Below are 15333 nucleotides of genomic sequence, written 5' to 3'. Positions count from 1 at the left end.
CTCATAAGGAGCTTTGCATCGAAATGTCAAAACTCAGATAAATACTCAATATGAAGTAAACAGGTTAAAAGGTAAGTATCAGGAAAATATAAGTACACTATGTTATAAACTCATCTCTTAGACTGCAATTAAAGATCATGAAATACATATGCACCTCTCACACAAGAGCATCAACCGAACAGGATTTTTACTCTTTACTTACAATTCTCTCCTGCTTTTCACTTTGTGTGAAATACAAAACTTGGCCAATTTCTGTCTGTTTCCACTCCCTGCCTCTCCCTCCTGCAGCGTGCTGCAATATTTGGGGCAGTGCAAGAAATGTAAATACAGGCAAAAAACCAAAACATAATTCTCCGCGTTTCCCAGAGCTAACTCTGCGGACCAGCTCGACACAAAAAACCCGACAGTTCCCCAGAAAGCCCATGAGCCATCCCTACTCGCTGCTCCTCTCCACACCGTTCCTCTTACATAATCAAAGGAAAGAAAAATAGGTTAAATGCACGGAGGCAGAAGAAGCTGATGAAATCCCACGGTGACAGTTTCTTTTTTCCTCCCTCCCCCTGCGCCGGGGGGGCGGGGGGGGGGGGGGAGGGGGGTGCTAGCGGAACCGGGTCACCCCACCGTGCACGCCCGGCGGTTTCTGATGTCATTTCCCTTCCTCCCCGGCCCCCTCCCCCCGCCCCGCAGGAACACCAACCCCCATTACACAAGTCCCCGGGCGGCGGGGCGGCCCGGCCGGGGCGAGCGGCACAGCCCGCCGGCAGCCCTCGGCCCGCCAGGCCGCACCCCGCGCTTCACCCCCGAGCAAAGTCCTGCGACACCCAATCCTAAAACTTCCCGGCGGGCCGGGGGGCGGCTGGCTGGCTGGCCGGCCGTTTGTCCGCCTGTCCGTTCGCCACCCTCCTCCCCACGTCCCGCCGGGAGGTCGCCGCCGCCCCGGAAGCGGGACAGCACCGGGGGCAGCGGCCGGCGGCTCCTGCCCGCCGGGGCCCGCACAGCCCTTCCGGGGCGCCGGGCGGCCGCCCCCCCCCCCCTCGCCCGGCACCTACCTCGGCGTCGGTCGCGGCGGCGGGGGCGGGCGCGGGCCCGGCGCGCTGCGGGCGGTGCCGCGGCTGTGGCTCCGGCCGCCGATCCGCCGCCTGCGAAAGGCGCTGGCCGACGGGACGCCTCCGCCCCTCCCGGGGTGGCGCGGCCGTTAGGGCCCCCGGCGCCGCCTCCTCCGGCGCCGCTTCCTCCGCGCCGGGATTATCGCCGCTCTCGGGACGGGGCCCGGGACCATCTCTCCGCCATTTGCCCCGCTCCTTCCGTCACTGCGCGTCCCACGCCCGGCCGCCGCCCGCAGCCAATCCCACTCCGTCTTACTCAACCGGCCGCGCCGCCGCCGCGCATGCGCCCGCCCCGCACGGCACACCTCACCCCTCCCGCCACGCCACGCCACGCCGGGGCCCGCCCCGCGCGAGGCACGCCGGGAGCTGTAGTTCTCGGGCGGGGGGCGAGCGGGGGCGGCCCCTCCCCGCAGGAGGCCCCGGCGCGGCCCGCGGGGCTCAGCCGCTCAGCAGCGGCCTCGGGCGGCCGCGACAGCGGCGGCGCCCGGCGCCCGACCAGGCCGCGACGGTCCCTGCGGTCTCTGTCCGCGCAGCGGGGCGGCCCGGCGGGGCTGCGGCCCGAGCTAAGGGCAGCACCCTCGGTGGGAGTTTGGGAAGGCGGCGGGCACTGAACAGCCCTACGTCGATTCCATTCAAAGTTTGTCATGCCAAGCGGCAGCGGGCAGCCTCGCCCAGGGTAAACGAGCCCCTTCCACTCCTTGCGGCACTTTATTCGTACTCACAGTGGTTGCCCCGTCCCCAGCCTTTACATCCGCTCCAGGGAGGAAACATGCTCGGCAGAGAAGTCCCATGAAACGAACGTAGCGCAGACTGTGACAGAGTGACTTCCACGTGCTCCTGCTTCCACAAGCGCTAGTTTATACAAAGCGGTTGCATCCACCCACGTACGTGATACTTATGCGCACCTTTGAGACTTTAATTAACGATACACTCTCTGCAAAGTGAAAAAAACACTCCGTGGAGATTGTGCCACACAGCAAATACATATGGGCATCAAGCAACTATCAAATCCACTACCTTACATTCTGTAAGAGTATTTTGTAAAATGCCTGTGAAACAGAAAACTCAGGATGCACTACTAGAAAAGGAGTGTATTAAAAAAGAATGTCATACTGACAGATGTAGTTTGCTAACTTTTCTAGAGGAATGAGGAGCTCAGAAAAAGAGCAAAAGCAAAACAAAAAACTCTGCAACCTTGGAACCTAAAATGGTTTTACAACACATGTGATCATACTAGCCATCTGTCATTTGAGGAAAGATTTAAAAATACAGGTCCCGAATGCAAAATGAATTTTAAAACATCAAAAAGAGGCTGATTGCACTGCACAGAAGGGGGTTAGTTTCTAGTTAAGAAACATGACTTTTTTATTAATTTTAACTTTACCCAATACAAAATTACTGGCTTTCAATAAAGAGAAGCAAGACTATGGTTTCATTTAGTGATCCTGTAAGTAAATTTATTTTTGGCCTTTACCTGGTACCTACTGATGTGTTGGTAGCTTTTAGGTATTACTTCTGAAGAACACACTCTGTGCTCTCTAGAGCTAGAATGCAACTGCTGCTAGATAAAGCACAGATAAAATAGACAGCCTCATGATGAGATGTACAAGCTTGACTTGAGATAGCGTTGAGGTTTGTGATGTGTTTCAAAGAAGGCTTATAAGTTTATCTATATCTAACTACTTGACTCTGTTAGTGAAGAGCTACTGAAAACAGGTTACAAATTTTAAAATACATTGAATACAAAAAGTGTGAAGATTTTTTTTTCCTGTGAGTATTCTTCTATCAGAACTACTTAATAGATTGTTTTAACTTCAAGAGTAAAATGGAAGCTAAACCAGTTTGAGTTTTGCATACTATTGCGTAAGTCTAAAAAAGTCTCACTTGGTGACTAACTGATCTGTTAGACAAAGAAGAAAAAACAGTACTGTGAGAGCTCAAAATACTTCGAGACTCTGTGGAGTTCTTTGCAACATTAAAAAAAAGTTTGTCCCAAGAACCAGAAAAAGTGAAGAACATGGCCAAAGTAAGGGAATGACACCAAGAAACTATTTGTAAATATTTTCTATTCAAAGTTAAGAGTTTAAATAAGTTTCTAACTTAAAACCTGGGCTACAGAAGTCACTTAAACAGTAATTCAGAGACTTTTGCAGTGAAGGGATAGTAATTGGATGTAATTTGGAAGTTCTCACACACCCTATGCCCCGTGGACTAGCTTCATATTTCTAACAGTATTTTCAGTCTTTGTAGAATCCCCATGCAGAGTAATCTAAAACACTGCAGATTCATGGTCATGATGGAATGACTATCAGAGGATAAATTAAACTAACTTACATACTTCCTATCCTATCCCGAGTATCAGCAGAAGCTTGTAAGTCTAATAAAAATCTCTTCGATGATGGAAAACACACATTGTTATGTTCAAGAACAGCAGAGATGGGCCAGGTTTTCTGCACCTAACTTACTTCACATGTCTTCAAAAATTACACACCTTGTAACTTACTAAGCTTGGCAATTAGCATGTTACGCTTTGCTATTTCCATTTTCATCTGGTTTACCTCAAATATGCAAGTACCAAGGTGGAGCAAATAAAAGCCAAATCCCGTCTACGTTTGGCAGTAGGTAAAGTTAATCCTCAAAGAGGGTGGAATTCAACAGGCATCTTACACTTTTTGTAGAATTCTATTCATGATAGTTGCCATCTCTCTTCACAAAAAAAAAAAAAAAAAAAAAAAAAAAAAACAACAAACCAAACCAAAACGCAACCACACAAAACCCTTCACAAAATAAGTAGCACATGGAACACTCTAGTTTGGCATTTGCCTCCTTGAGACGAGCAGTGGGAGGTAAGCAGCCATCTCACAACTTTATCTTTTTCAGCTTAAAAACTTTCCTGGGAAAGTCAAAGCAAGTCCTACAGCTTCCTATTACATTTGATTACCCCACCTCCCCCACAAGAGAAACTAGCATCTTTGCTATTTATAATAAAGTCAGAAAGCACTGAAAAACACAGCTCAAATACATCAAAGCTGGAGATAAGAGAGATAAAAGTATAACGGTAGAAGGAACATATCAGAAGGACAGAACAGTTATTTGGATATATCACATCTTAATGCACTCCAGAGCACTCCCAGTTCTCTTTTTGAGGTTCTGCGCTAAGATCTCTGTGGGGGGAACAACACAGACTTTTCAAAATGAGCTGTAGCCTAGTATGGAGCCTTTCACATAATTCAGTTGTGAGGCAGCCATTAAAACGTTTTAAACTGCTTCAATTTCTTCCAAAAGAAAACAGAGGCAACGCAGTAGGAAAATGGAAGGTTTTCCATGCAGCATATACTCTGGGGGAGATGAAGACAGTCATATCCTTACAAAAGCTGTCCAGAAGGTTTCTCAGTGCTGCTCTATGGACAAAAACTAGCCTTTGACAGTATTATCAGCTTAAGGTGAGGCTACAAACAGACCTTAAAAGGAGCACAGCACACAGTATCCTTCATATCACGCACATGAACTAACATCATAACGCATCCTTGCTCCACTCCTTTTCCCACAAAAAGAGAATAAGCTCAACAACCCATTGCCCTGCTTCCCTACGATGCGATGCCCAGGCAGCGACAGCAACTCACAGGAAAGCTCTCCCCATTACTCCTCATGCGCAGACCATGCCTTTCAGAACCCTGAAAGTCCATGTCCCCCCAGCACCTTCTCCTTTGTCTCTTCCCCATTCTTCTGTGTCTCAGCCTAGCCCCTATTTGCCTCTCAAGTTCTCTTCAACTTCCTACAGTACTTCCTTCCTTGCCTCTTGTCCAGGTGAGAAGGGATGGGGGAGAAGAGGATGTCCTGCTGCTCTTGCTGCACTCACAGCTGCTGTAGTGCTTTCATGTCCCAATTAGCAGCACTTAAAATGCTAAACATTTCAGTGTGTTTTGCTTTTCCTTTGCAAAATGTCGGTCTCCTCCTGTTCCTGTCCTTCAAGTGTCATGCAGCACACATGGGTGAAAGCACACAGGGCTTTGCTATTTCGCTTCACTGGGGCTAGAATTTCCCCCTTGATATTTGCATAGCAAAGAGGAAGGGGGGGGGGGTAAAGAGACACATTAAGTAACTAATTACCATGCTTTAGTCAACTTCCCTGAAACAGCTCTGAAAATAGTCATTTATACATTAGTATCGCTACTAATGCGTGCTGGAGGAAGTTCAGCAACATCACCAGAGGCAGGATGGGAGTGGGCGAGAAGTGCTGGGTTGCACTGAGAGCTGCAGCAGCTGGATCAGAGCAGAGCAGAAAGCAAAACACACAGGGTGGGAAGGGAGGGGAGATGTGCAAGCCAGTGTACAGGGAAGTGTGATTTCTGTCAAGAATATGGCTTTTCTTAGTGAGTTGTTTCCGATGGCTAGTGTACTGCTTATTTCTGACACGGAACCTTGAAAAGAAAGACTGCAGGGCATTCAAATAGGGGATCTTTAGGCAGTTGTGGATATTTTTCAGTATTTGCATCATGTTGCAGCTGTCTCTGCATATGAGGTGGTCAAACCGATGCAGTAAGTATGGTAACCACTGAACAGAACAAAGGATCCCTTATAAGAGTGCAGCAAAGAGCCAGCTTTCTGTGATAAAAAAAAAAAAAGAGTTCCCTGGATCGCAGCACTGATGAATCAAGCCAAGCTAGCTAGCAGAAGTTGCACTACTCCACCTTCTCCCTGGCTTGCACACCCATCTGTTGCAATCATGTGAGAGGCAGCATTGTCTCTGCCATGTAAAAGCCTCTGGAAAGACTAGTTTTACTCGATGAACCAACAGTAGTCATTCACCTACGGCTAAATTCTCAGTGGTTGTCCTGTGTGGTTTTTTTCCCTAGGTGATCAACCTGCAAGTCTGCTGGAAAAACCTGTAGTGAAATACTAGTGGGAAAAGTACAAAGTAGCTTTCACGTGTTATAATTGTCAAGGTCAGAACTTTATTCTGCCATGCAGTTTATCTCAGCAAGCTCTGCTGGGAAAGTAACCATCCGCGCTGTTTCTCATGAAGATTTTACAATGTGCCAGGGTGTTTCAGGAAGAATACTTCATTTGCAGTGAGGATGCACTCTAACTTTAAAAGCAGCGAGGAAAGTCTAGGTTCTTTGGTCAAGTAAAGTTTCCATTGTTTTGTTATGGAATAAAAGGAGGCTGACTCAAATGCCCAAGATCTGTTGCAGCCTTATACGAGGACCCAATTCAATACCAACCATATCCTCTCCCTGAAGTGTTTTTTGATGTTGTTGGTTGTTTTGTTTTGTTTTGTTTTGTTTTTTTAACTATTCTTTTAAGAACTTGTTTGTTCACATTATTATTGAATTTATGTCTGTCTTAATGGCAGCAGCCCTTAAGGAAAGCTACCAAAATGCACCAACACAGTGCTTGTTGGGGGAAGAACAACATGGGAATGCAGCAAGCAATTGTTTTTTTAAATTATTCTTATAAAGACTTCATTGGTGGGACTATCATTGTCCTATTCTATTCCTCCTCCAGCAATAGAGCAGCAGCCATTTCTGTCGCTTATTTTGCTAATCTGCTTCCTTCGCCAGTTAAAAAGGTCATGGACATGACTAACACACATTACATTTCTTTGTCCTCTTAGTTTTGTTTATTAGGTTTGTATGTGGCTCTAATCTGCAGATGCTATAATCACTCAATTCTCTTTTGAGTCTTTATTTACAAGATTTTTGTTTTCACCTTTGTATTTCCCAAGTACTTGTTTCTACTCTTTAGAAAGAGTAGAACGTGGACAGTAACTAAGCACTTCTACAGCAGTTACCAAACATTAAACCATAGCAATATCAGGTCAAAGAACTAAGCTGCTGCACTGGGACCAGCATGCATGGCCTTCGAGGGTTGTGTGCAATGATACAAAGGACAGCAACATAAACTACAACCGGAAAAGAAAATCCACAGAGAATTAAAATTTGTGGGACTAAGGAGGACTGGATAGACATGTCCTTGAACTTAGTGGCAGAATTAATGTAATATCTAACAAATTAAGCTGATAAAATGAAAATTAAAATAAAATTCCTCATGGGAAGGTAGGAGGCAACAAAGTATCAGTTAGTGACTTCATTAGTTTCCTGCCAGAATGCAGCCCTGAACAAATTACTTTCACCTTTATTCAAATTACAGTGCAGCACTATGAAGAAAGCTTGTTGCACAAGACCTGGTACATCCAGGGCCATGTATTTTGCCAGTTCTGCAACCCTGTCGGCATTTACCAAGGTTCACCATGTACAGTGTAACTACATTCTGTGAAATGGTCAGAGATCTACCTACAGCACGCAAGAGAGCCCTTTAACAAGTGGTGGCAGAGTACTTCAGAAACGTGTTCAAGGATGATAAAAGGCTAAAAACAACCTCTGTATTGACTGCTTCTTTAGACATATCAAACAAATGACTCATACTGGATCTAGCCACATGTACAGGCATTTACAGGACAGTCAGTGCATTTACAGTCCAAAAGCACCTTATTATCCTAATACAGTGGCCTGCAGCAGCCTCTTTATGCTATAGCTTTCTACTGGACGTGTGATCTTGAATTTGAGATAAATGTTTACTGTCGTAGCACAATCATTTCTTGCTAAACATTTGGAAGAGGTTGGAGGAATGTATTGATGCAAGAGCTTAGGCTCAAACTAAGTCTGCTTCAACTAACTCTAAATGTCTCCCTGGAGGATTTCCTAAAGAATAAGCCTTTCACCATACCTGGGCAAAACCAAAACCTAACTTCCCTTTTATCTTTTGATGTATGATATCCAGTGGCTTGAACATTATGTAGTAACCACAGGTGTCTCCTTGGTGCTTTTTTGTGCCTTTCAAATAGCAAATACCTGAACATACCTGAAAGTGTATTTCAATCAAAATATCTTTGTTGATGATCTGTCTAGCAAACACATAGCAGACAAGAACTACAGTTCATTAAGATAGAAAAAATCGTTCCATGCTTTACTTGACCTCAATCCTAAGCAGTCTTGTTCAGCACAGCGCTGTGTCTTCTAACACAAGGTATAGGAAGCAAGATCCAGATCTTCAGAGAAACATCCATATAATAAAGTATGAGTGCATAAAACTCGTGACACATGATTATATAGATTATTTGTATTCTTTGGAAGTAATTTACATTTAAGACTAGAGGAAAAAACATATCTGACATAATTAAGACTGTACTGCTTATTTCTAGAGGTAGGTACCTACAGACACCAAAAGTAGAGCTTCTACTAGTTTTCCTCCCTAAATTCTTTCTCAGTCTTACAGAGAGCTGCTTTGTGGCTGACAGATCCTTCCTGCCCCATTCAGTCCCCAGACTCTCTGTAATTTTCAGCAGAGCTGCCAAAAAATTTGAAGACTTAGGTCTTTTGGTTTGATTTGCCATTTCCCTCCCACCCCCACCAATGGAAGGTTGAGCAAGGGCTGAGTAATCATACATGCACTGCTAACTCACTTCACCTTCGCATCCAGTAATCACTTTGGTCATTATCAGCTTGAACCAGATTCAGGCATGCTGCAGAGAAAAAAAAAAATAACTCTGAATTCTTTCCCAATCCATTGAATTATCCACCAACAGTTATCAGTAGCTGAGACAGGAAAAAACATATCTGAAAGAGCATTGATTGAAGTTCTTCATTTTTATTGGATGTACATCAACATGTACAAATACAAATGTTTCTCTATGAAATAAAGGTTCGATTAAGCAGGAAAGACGTTTTAAAATAATAATAGCTCTCTGTTGGACTCCAGTGACACCTACTGGTAAATAAAGAAGTTATCAAATATTTTTTGGAAATGTAGAAGCATTAATTTATGCACCTGCCCTTAGGATCACTAATGATTTTTTTTTTTTTTTGGCAGCACAGGCTAAGAACCACGTTACGATTCAGTGTTATAATTAAGGAAACGGTTTGTGTTTATTTTTCAAAATAGTATTTTGACTCCATCTGATTGTTAACTACTTGAAACTTTATTTTTATCACTCTGAAGATACTGTCAAGTCATACATTTTGCTATTGTCAGCAGTACATTAAAATATTCCAGTGGATTTTTTGCTTACTAGAGTACACTGGAACATGTCTCCAACGATTTCCTGAGTCATTTCATTAATATAACTATAGTCAAAAAGTAAAAGTAACTAATTTAATACATCTTCATTTGCTTTGAATTGCATGCATTTTAGCATGGATTCCCAAAATTAAAATCTCATCAGTAGCACAAGCCAAGATCATGGTTTGGCTTCTGACAAATCCCTGCTGTTTGTAGTGCTGAACTAGTTTGTCACAACTGTATTATTCTTAGTCATACAGGTATTACTGAATGTAACTGCAACCAGCACTTGTAAAAGAATAAATACCAATAAACTCCATGAGAGACAGCTGAGAGGTTCCATGCCCCCCCACCCCGTTTTAAGTGTTTTGTGCCTTCTTTTTCTGTTGGGCAATATAAAAACTCAACTTTCTTACCCTCTTACTGTGAGATTTTATAATGATGAGGTTTAGAGAGCTCCTCCTAGAAGGCTTTATTTCAATGGCAAAACAGAAGGAACAGCCCGTCTCCAGGACTGTGATTCAAAGAAAGTATTTCCAGTGGCCTTTTAGCAAAAACTGGAACAAGCAGCTCTTCTAATGGTGGAAATACTTAATAGTTGTCACATTTCTACATGCCTTTCTGATCAGATAATGCAGTCAAGGGTAACCAATTTCCTTTTCAGATACTTGAGACATTTTGTTTAGAAATGTCCTGGGTTGAGTGAGTGGTGGAGAGAATATTCCTGTGCACCTTTCAAGTTACACACTACAACTCTTCAAAAAGCCAAACATCATGCAAGGCTTTACACAGAGCAAAAGGATGCAATAGCATGATGTACATTCAGAGGCACAGCAGCTGCCAGCTGGAACATGCAGAATCAATGCAATAAGCAAAACCAATACTACTGCTCTGTGCAGCAGAGTAATCTCTCCATCTACCATTAGGCTCCACTGTGTAAACTAGTTCAGTGTATGGGCATGAATATTTCTATTTACTACAATTTGTGATTGAGTGTTTTCTTCTGAGGTTGAAAGGGAAATAACATATGCAAGGTTGTTAAACCAGTCTTGCCAAAAAATTGGCAATAAACAATCCTGATAGAGGTCTAGCCATTCATATTTCCTTAGGAAATTTTGCCCTTACTACTTTGGGCAGGCTGAGACTTGTCTTAGTTTCACCTTCAACACTGAGGCACTTTCAGATATGGCTGAGCCAAGTCACATGCCCCAGCTAAATTTTTCAACTTTTCATCTTGAAAATCCTCCCTTCGAGGAACTGAAGCTTCCTGTCCAAAAGCCTATTTTGGTGAAGTCCACCACTCTCCAGTGCAAACTCTCCCAAGACAACAAAAACACTGTATGGAGCAGTGAGGAAGAATGGCAATGAACACTTACCATCATGCAGCAACACAGATCAGCACAGCTCACATCAGCCCAGGCATCTCAGATCAAAGAATGCACAGATCTTTTCAGTACCAAAGTTTAAGTTGCAAAACTGCTCCTGACAGACCAGATCAGCTAGATTTGCACAGGCAGGAATATTTTTCTAGGTTACTGAAAAACATATAGACAGGTGTAAGGCAGGTTATTTCTGGGTTAGAATATGTACCAATTAAGTGCCAATTCCAGTATTCAATAATACAAAACTTTTAAGCTAGACTATAAAGGCAATAATTTCTAAAGGAAATGTAGAGACATTTTTGTAAGTCAGGCTATAAATCTGTTAAGTGATAGTTAAACATTGGTTTTACAAACATGTCCATAATATTGACTTTACAAACCTGTATACATAATTAGAACAAAAAGATATCGGACAAATTGCAGTAGATTGCAGTTTGAAGATCCGGTGAAAGAATGTAGTTCTTTGTTCTTAAACTTGCATGCATGGATGCATCAGACCAACAGAGCAGAACTATGCATGAGCCCATTGTCCTGGGTTTGAGAGAGTGGTGGGGTTTTTTGGTAGGAGGGGAGGGAGCTATAGGGGTGGCCCCCTGTGAGAAGCTGTCCTGGTTCAGGCTGGAATAGAGTTCCTGTTTGTTTTATTAGCTGGAGCAGTGCTGCAGCACCCTGAGACCCCAGGGGCTCCCCAGGTCCCAGTGCCCTCACCTGTGTGCGGGGGCGGGGGGAGCACAGCTGGAGGGCTGGGCCAGGATTGGCTGATAGTCCATGTCACGTGACCTTGTGCTCACTATATAAAGGCAGGAGTGGGCTGGGAGAGGCTGTCACTTCTGGGAGTGGCTGTGGGGCCTTTGTGTTCCGGATGGTTTGACCGGGAGCAGGTGGGAGGTGAGCAGCTGTGTTGTACATTACCCGTTGATACTGCTGTCAGTGTATTATTCTGTTACTGTTATTAAACTGTTTTTATCTCAACCTGCAAGTCTCCCTTTGTCCCTCTGATTCCCTCCCCATTCCCAAGTGTGTGTGTGTGTGTGGGGTGAGCGGCTGTGTGGCATTTAGCTGCTGAGTAGGCTCAAACCACAACAGAAGCTTCTTGAAGCTCCCCCAGCTCCAAGTCAGCTTCACCTCTGCACCAAAACTGAGCCAATCAGCTGCACCTCTGAGATAACATATTTAAGAAGGGACATGGTGAGGAGGAGTGAGACTTGTGAGGAAGAGTTGCGGCAGCTGCATGAACACCAAGGTCAATGGAGAAACGGGGGAAGAAAGGAGGGGGGAGGTGTGCTGGAGCAGAGACCCCCTGTATCCTGTGGTGAGACGGCAAGGCAGGCCCCCCCTGCCACCTGTGAAGATCTACGGTGGAGCAGACATTGATTTATGGCCTGTGTTTCGCCTGGATGATCAAGGTGTCTGTGCCTGAAGAAGGCCAGGGTCTTATGGGAAAAAGCAGCCCCTGCTGTTGTAGTTCAGTGCTGGGAGGATTGCAGCATGCGGGGGAGTCCCATGCCAGAGCAGCTCGGGAAGGGCTGCAGCCGTGGGAGGGAATCCAGTTGGAGAAAGTTGGTGTCCCACGCCAGAGCAGCGTAGGGAAATGCTGTGGCCTGTGGGAGGAACTCATGTTGGAGGAAGTTTGTGGAGGACTGTCTCCTGTGAGAGGGGGACCATGATGGAGCAGGGGGAGAAGTTCCAGAAGCTCCCCCCTAACCGAAGATGGAAGAAGCGGAAGCGCTGACTGCACCCCCCCATCCCTGTCCCTGCACCAGTGGGGGAGGAGGTAGAGATATCGGGAGCAGAACTGAGCCCAGGAAGAAGGGAGGGGTGGGGGGAAGGTGTTCTCACTGTCCTACTCTGTTACGTGTTGTTGTTAAATGTCTGTAATAAAAGTATGTTCTTTTTTTCTTCCCCTAATGACTCTGCTTTTTGCCTGTGACCATAATGGGTGATTTCCCCTTCCTGGTCCTATCTCGAATCCCACGCCTGGCTTATTTATCTCTTCTCATTGCTGGGAAGCAAGGGAGGAGTGAGCAGCTCTGTGGTGCTTTGTTGCCCTCTGAGCTCAAACCACAATACCCGTGGAAATCAGATTCTCAGATGTTACTCCCTGGTACTCTGCATTTAGGCCCTGGGTTAACTGTAACTTCTCTGAAGTGTGCAGTGTCAGACAAACTGATAGGGAGTTGTCATGGTGACAAGCAAATACATATAGAAAGAGATGCATCTAGAAAGAACCAGTCCATAAAAATCACTGCGATTTTATATTCATACCTTAACTAAACAGATTCACATAATAGAATATAATTACTATACCAGGATTAAAGCTTCTTGGAAATTAGATGTTAATTTCTGCACATGTGAAGCAAAAATATTTAATTGAAACTGAAGATAATCCATCCAGTCCTTTGTCAAGGATAAGTGGGATGCTTTTCTTAGCAAATGAGGAAAGCCCAAGTCACCTGTTTCTAAGTTTACATTTAAACCCAGTAGTTTAAATTTCTCATTATTTCAAAAAAGACAAGCCAAAAGCTATTTTTTATGTGAACAGATGCTGTGCTGTCTTCTTGAAGCTGCAGGCTTAGAGGCAGATTTGTCATGCAGCTGCAGAATGAAGTCAACAAGCCTGCTCTGTTCCAGGGCTGCTATTCAGAACCTTTTGGGCAGCAATGAAAGAAGATCACATCAATTTCATGCCGGTTTTGCTGCTCTACAAAGATATGAGCAGCAGCAGACGCAGACATGGATCATGCCTAGATTGCAGGGGAAGATGATGTGTAAAACTTGTTATGAAAACAGGGTATGGAAGACCCATTCAGTACAACTTTTACAAACACATCTTTTACTTTGGGGTGCTTTTGGTGTCACAGCACTGCTTCTGTAACAGCCTCTGCTCTGGCTGAGTTACAGACATTGAGCTTCATGTGCAATTAAGTACCACATGAGTAGGGTCTCTGTATCCCTACTGGAGCACAGATTTTACAGACATCAGCCTCTGTCTCTGTCAGTAGGACTTCACCTACGTCCCACATAGGTTCTCAGCATTGTGTTCTGCATCTGACATTACTCCCAACTAAAGAGCGGAACTACAGTATGGATTTAGTTATAATAACAAGAGAAATTCCAACTGCAGGTACAGCAAACCCTTTTCAGGCAGGGGAACAAGTTCCCCAGAGCAGCTGTGCAGTTCCCATTCTTGAAGGTTTTCAGGACCTAACTGGACAAAGCCCTGAACAATCTGGTCTGACCTTAGCTGACCCTGCTTTGAGCAGGAGGTTGGATGAGAGACCTCCTGGGGTCTCTTCTCACCAGGACTATTTTATCCATCTGTGATAAGCTACACAGTCAAGTGATCCATATGCTTTTTGAAAATGGCATCATATACACACACACACACTAATACTTATACATTAAAATATATTACTTAAGCTCTCTATACTATTAGCTGTTTAAATTAGAGCCCACAGGATACCTCATTCTCTGCAAAACCAATGCTGTGGGTTAGGATGGCTGCAGTGCATGAATAGAAAATACAAATCTCAGCACTCACCAGGTTATTCAGATAACTAGAAAAAGTGTGTATACTTAGACATTGTTTTTGCAGTATTTCAAGGGAGATGATATAAAGAATTAGTAGCAGTTTGGACGTGTGGATTGCCTTTGGTCTCCCACTAGTTAATAGCAAACCCTAGCATTTAGATTTTTTGAAGAGTCTTGGAAACAAAGCTTGCTAAAAACCAGTTTTATAGATATCAGAATGACCATAATCAGGGTTAACCATGCTGAGAAATGAACTTAAATTAGATAAAAGCAGAGGCACAACAGGGCTAGAAAAGCAAGCTGTTGTAATAGAGTCTATCAAAATCCAGTTACTGAGCTTTGCCATATCCTTGTCTTACAGGGTACTTGGCAACCTCAACCAAGTACATTCATGCTATATTAAACTTATGTCCTGTTTATTTGTGCAGATTTCCCGTCTTTCATGCTAAACTCCAGGGATCTAGTCTGTATTTTTCTCTAGAGCACAAGGAAGTTAGTGTCAAGCATGCCTGCTAGTAGCTTTGATTCATCCAAAGTGCCTCACATTGGTAACTTGGACATGAAAGAACAGGACTTCAAAATTCAACTGAACAGACTGCCCCTGGTTAAGCAGGTCTGAAGTACAACCTCTGGTCTGCTTCTGGCTATACTTGTGTGTTTCCTTGGTTTCAGGTGAAGTCTAATCTGTTTACAACTGGAAAGTCTTTTTTTTTCCCCTCAGAATAGCAACTCTACTGACTTGGCTGGGAGCCACACCTGTACTGCAGGGTGGCCTGAGTCTGCACACTCAAACTAGCTCTTCATCAGGTAGAGGACTGTAAAAGCCAGACCTGCCATGGTGTCCCTGCTGTTGGTTCCCAGTGTGGGCAGATGAGCGCAAACTGGTATGACTCCAGTGAAGCTGCTCTCCTGTCCTTCTGCAGGAGACACTTGAGAAGGTGAAAGGCAAACACAGATCTCCTTCCTCTTTGCTCATGTTTCACTGTACTCAGACATGTTACAATCAACATTTACCCTTCTGCTTGTTGATAAGTTATGAGTCATGAGACTCCAGCACATTCCTTCCTAGAGAACAGAGATTATACTATCAGATCTTTTCACTGACATAATAAACAACCAGTCTCCCGGGAAACAGATCTATTCTACAAGATGTTAAAGAGACCAGCTTTATGTTTCTGATCACAGCTACCTGCTTGTTCAAATACTTGGTTATATGTTTATGCTGACAACTAATAAGGAAATACTATTTTACA

At 44.4% G+C, this 15333-nt stretch overlaps 2 protein-coding genes across 4 annotated transcripts in view; both read right to left on the bottom strand.

Moving 5' to 3' along the window:
* Window positions 1–1927, bottom strand: part of WAPL (WAPL cohesin release factor) — a 75339-nt gene extending 73412 nt beyond the window's left edge. The window contains exon 1 of one of the 3 annotated variants that reach the window (XM_032994116.2): window positions 1829–1927. The gene's annotated coding sequence lies outside the window, so the exon portion shown is untranslated. Of the gene's footprint in view, window positions 1–202; window positions 663–1049; window positions 1342–1828 lie in introns of those variants that run through there. The other 2 variants (XM_042794465.1, XM_032994117.2) reach the window with 2 other exon arrangements.
* A 6205-nt stretch (window positions 1928–8132) lies between these two features.
* Window positions 8133–15333, bottom strand: part of LOC122154850 (translation initiation factor IF-2-like) — an 81101-nt gene continuing 73900 nt past the window's right edge. The window contains exons 5-7 of the mRNA XM_042807533.1: window positions 10544–10702; window positions 8577–8631; window positions 8133–8157 (exon numbers count right to left, since the gene is read on the bottom strand). The gene's annotated coding sequence lies outside the window, so the exon portion shown is untranslated. The remainder of the gene's footprint in view (window positions 8158–8576; window positions 8632–10543; window positions 10703–15333) is intronic.

This window comes from Tyto alba, unplaced genomic scaffold, assembly GCF_018691265.1.
Source record: "Tyto alba isolate M040663 unplaced genomic scaffold, T.alba_DEE_v4.0 Super-Scaffold_1, whole genome shotgun sequence".
NCBI lineage: Eukaryota > Metazoa > Chordata > Aves > Strigiformes > Tytonidae > Tyto > Tyto alba.
Note: the sequence above shows the minus strand (reverse complement) of the source record. Positions and strands in the feature narration are given on the sequence as shown.